Source organism: Carlito syrichta, unplaced genomic scaffold (assembly GCF_000164805.1).
Source record: "Carlito syrichta isolate Samal-C Ts95f unplaced genomic scaffold, Tarsius_syrichta-2.0.1 Scaffold153679, whole genome shotgun sequence".
Lineage (NCBI taxonomy): Eukaryota > Metazoa > Chordata > Mammalia > Primates > Tarsiidae > Carlito > Carlito syrichta.
The window spans coordinates 328,046-332,676 of NW_007097775.1; the positions used below are offsets into that span (position 1 = coordinate 328,046).

Consider the following 4,631-nt stretch of genomic DNA (forward strand, 5'->3'; position numbering starts at 1 on the left):
TGTCTTTTTTTTTTCTTTATGTGTTTTGTATTTGTTGTTATTTAGGGTGTGGGGTACATGTGAGAATTGGTCACATAAGTAAATTGCATGAAGGTCAGGTTTTGGGCCTCTGAAGAGCCTTTTCTCCCCAAAGTAGTGGACATGGTACCCAGTGTGTGGTTGTATGCCTCATCTCTTCCCTCCCTCCTCTAGCAGTGCCCGGTGTTTGCTGTTCCTGCCTTTGTTCCCAAGTCTTCACTTTTCCTCTTTAACCCCCTTTCCCAGCTTCATTTCTCCCCTTCCCTCTTTCATGGGCTTTTACTCTTAGAAGTTTCATATATATCCTTCCAATCTATGCTCTAAAGCTTTGCTTATATGTTTATATTCTTGACGAATATAGTATTATTTTGCATATGTTTTAAGTTTTACGTAATTGTGTCATTGATCATTTAATTCTGGTTTTTTAAGTCAGTATTCTTTTTGTAGATTTCGGTTTATCCTTTTTAAAAATTCTTTATTTGAAGTCTCACTCTGTCCCCCAGGCTAGAGGCACACTCACGGCCACCACAGCCTTGAACTGCTGGGCTCAAGCAATCCTTCCATTCAGCTTTCCAAGTAGCTGGAACTACAGGCCCGCTCCCACCACGTTCAGCTGATTTTTTTATTTATTGTAGAGATGAGGTCTCGCTATGTTGCCCAGGCTGTTCTTGAACCTGTGGGCTCAGGCAATCCTCTTGCCTCCACCTCCCAAAGTACTGAGATTACAGGCGTTGAGCCTCTGCGCCCAGCCAGTTTATCCTTTTTGGTTGACACACATATGCTTACACGCCCTTTATTTATCCGTTTTCCTCTTAACAGACATTAAGGTTGTTTCTGATGCATTACTGTTATAAACAGTAATAGGATGCTGTGATGAAAATTCTTGTAAATATGCCCAGGATCACACAGCTGGGAAGTGGCAGAATTAAGTTTTGAGCCTGGGTTGGCAGACTCAGTTCATTCTTTTTCAAACACTGAGCAAATCCAACTCATTACTTATGTGCTTAATTTATTGCATAAACGCTATTATGGTTGCGATAATGGAAATACAAAAAAATGTAGTGGAACTGTTAGGTTTTTTTTTCCTAACAGGTCAGTTAATTTCTGCCCTTTCTTCTCCTAGTTTTTCTTTAAATGTATAAATTGTATAATTAATCCAGTGTAGATAACACTTTTAAATTGTCTTTTTCATACTGATACATCATCTAAATCAGTAGTCTACCATTTGGGAGTGGTAATCTCAACTACCAGTTTTGGGAGGCCGAGGCGAGTGGATAGCCTGAGCCCGCAGGTTCAAGACCTGCCCGGGCAATTTGGCGAGTCCTCATCTCTACAATATATCAAAAATTAGCCGGGCATGGTAGTGCGCCTGTAGTTCCGGCTACTTGGAAGGCAGAGGCGGAAGGATCGCCAGACCCCAGCAGGTCGAGGCTGCGGTGGCTGGGAGCGGCCACTGCGCTCCAGTCTGGGCAGTGGAGTGGGACTCCAACACACAAAAAAAAGTCTTAAAGAGGGCATTAATCTATGTTATAGACAATAATACATCTTGTATTTTAATATTTATTAAGTATAAAGGTTATCATAATCTAATGTTTCTTGAATGTTAAGATCTACTTACACATTTTGCAATTTTAAAATTTTATGTTGATTAATCTTCACTTAGCTCATAAAATATATTAAATTTCCTAAATATTGTATACCATTTGCAAACTTGCTTTTAGCATCACAACTTTTTATTATATTTGATTTTCTTAAGTGCCTCCAACACTTGACAAGGTACAGTTAACAAATGTAACAAAGGAAATCTTCCTCATGACTTAGATATCATATATAAACTCACTAAGTCTGAACTCAGTGACATAATCAAATTCCCTTAAACACCTAAAAGTAGATTACAAACAGTTCAATTTTTATAAATTTGACACATTAGAATGTCTTAAATTCTTCAAAATCTTAAAGACAGACAAAATTATCTAATGATGATAAATTGTATTGCCACACTTACCTTAACCTATCATATTAATCTATCAAATTAGTATTAATTAAAAAAAAAAAAAAATAGAAACGGTCTTGCTGTGTTGCCCAGGCTAGTCTTTCTAACTTCTGGCCTCAAGTAATACTCCAGCCTCAGCCTCCCAAAGTAGTGGGATTATAGGTGTGAGGTACTGTGCCTGGCCAGATTAGTATAATAATACAAGTTTGGCTCAGGTAAAAATTATATCTATGCCCTTTTTTTTGAGTCATGACCTCACTCTGTCACCCTGGCTAGAGTACAGTGGCATGATGACGACAATCACTACACATGGCAACCTTGACCTCTCAAACTCCTGGGTTCAGGCAATCCTTTCACTTCAGCATCCTGAGTAGCAAGGACTACAGGTACCCACACCCAGCTAATTTTTTGATTTTTTTTTTTTTTTTGTAGAAACAAGTTTGCTGTGTTTCCCAGGCTGATCTTGAACTCCTGGGCTCAAGCAATCTGCCTGCCTCAGTTTTTCAGAGTGCACCTGACCTTATATGTATACTTTAAAAAATATCTTTCTTTCTTTCTTTTTTTTTTTGAGTCGGAGTCTCACTCTGTTTCCCAGACTGGAGTGCAGTGGCCACTCCCGGCCACCACAGCCTCGACCTACTGGGCTCCAGCGATCCTTCCACCTCAACCTTCCAAGTAGCTGGAACTGCAGGCACACGCTAGCATGTAGCCTGGCTAGTTTTTTTATTTATTGTTGAGATGAGGTCTCACCAAGTTTCCCAGGCAGGTCTCGAACCCATGGGCTCAGGCAATCCACTCCCCTCAGCCTCCCAAGGTGCAGGATTACCGACTGAGCCACCGAGCCTCTTTTTTTTTTTTTAAGTCAGAGTTTTGCTCTGTAGCCCAGACTGGAGTGCAGTGGCACACTCACGGCCACCGCAACCTCGACCTGTTGGGTTTAGGTGATCCTTCCGCCTCAGCTTTCCAAGTAGTTGGAACTACAGGCATGTGCCACCATGCCCAGCTAATTTTTTTTATTTATTGTAGAGACGAGGCCTTGCCATGCTTCCCAGGTTGGTCTTGAACCTGTGGACTCAGGCAATCCTCTCATCTGTGCCTCCCAAAGTGCTGGGATTATAGGCATGAGCCATCGCACCCAGCCAGTTTATCCTTTTTGACTGACACACATATGCTTACACAACACTTTATCCATTTTCCTAAAAAAATATCTTTCATATGTTGCAGAGTATTATAGCTGGTTTAGGATACAGATTGCATAATCTTTTACTGCCTGATTTGATGAAAAACTATAATTATAAATATAGTGAGCACATAATTGCCTTGTTGACCATATATTATTATTGGAAATACATATGTGCCTTTTCCCCCTTTACTTCAAATCTGTATCATTTCTGAATATCATTATTGACTCATGGGTTTCCATAGAATCTTTTTTTTTTTAATTTTTATGTATCTAAAACCTTATTAGGTATCTTTCTTTTGAGGATTTGGGCAGGAAGCTTCCCTCTGTTGATTTGAATTTTTAAAACCTGAAGTTTTAAAAAAGGCATTAGTCTATACTATGGAAAATAATACGTCTTGTATTTTAATATTTATTATGTATAAAGATTATAATCTAATGTTTCTTAAATGTTAAGATCTACTTACACAGTTTGCAATTTTCCTTTTTAGATTAGAAAATATAGTTTATTTAGAAAGTAAATTAGAGAGGGAGAGAAAGAGGAGATTCGCCTCCCCCAAGGTAAGGGAGGGGGCCAAAGCTTAAGAAAACATGGCCTGGCCATAGCTCAAAGTGCACATGGCCACACCATAGCTTAGCAAAGCAATGGCCACAGTTTGCAATTTTAAAACTCTTTCCTTTTCAGTGCTTAATTGTCATCTTGGACTGTGGACACCCCTTTAAGATGAGTCCTTGTTTCATTACCATTACCCCAGGCCTATTTTAATGTTGTGCTTTCTGGCAACAGTAAGATGTTCCAGGCCCTTGTTTTTCTTTGCTTCCAGAAATGAAATCAGCTGCCTTCCAGGGAGTCGTGGGTGTTTTTAGTGGAGAAGAGTATGAGGTCAAACTCTGAACCCAAGGTATCAGAGAGAGATAATGTAACACTGCTGCTTAGATCACTGTAATAATAGCCATAGAAACTGTGTTTAAGTGGCTGTTGCTGCTGCATGTGGTGGTATATGCCTGTAGTCCCAGCACTTTGGGAGACTGAAGCGGAAGGAACGCCTGAGCCCGGCAGGTCGAGGCTGCCATGCTGTGATCGTGCCACTGCACTCCAGCCTGGGCGACAGAATGAGACCCCAGCTCAAAAAAGCTATCACTTTATAGTGATGTTTCTAATTTAATTTTAGCTGTATGGAGTATTAAAATATCTTACATAAATTTTAATTTTTTGTCATGGTAATACATATATAAATTTACACATCAACTACAAATATAAGGTCTGTAACAAAAAGAGTAGTCCTTAAACACCAGTGAAAGGGGAACAACCAGCAATTCAGTAGTCCCTGCCCCATGCTAGAGGCAACTACTTTGAATGTTTGTGTCTATTTCTTCTTCTTCTTTTTTTTTTTTTGTTTTGAGTTGGAGTCTCCCTCTGTCGCCCAGACTGGAGTGCAG

The 4,631-nt window shown here is 39.8% G+C and overlaps 1 protein-coding gene across 3 annotated transcripts in view; it reads left to right on the forward strand.

The window, feature by feature from the left end:
* Nucleotides 1-4,631, forward strand: part of CFAP97 (cilia and flagella associated protein 97) — a 42,842-nt gene that overhangs the window by 5,468 nt on the left and 32,743 nt on the right. The window lies entirely within an intron of this gene.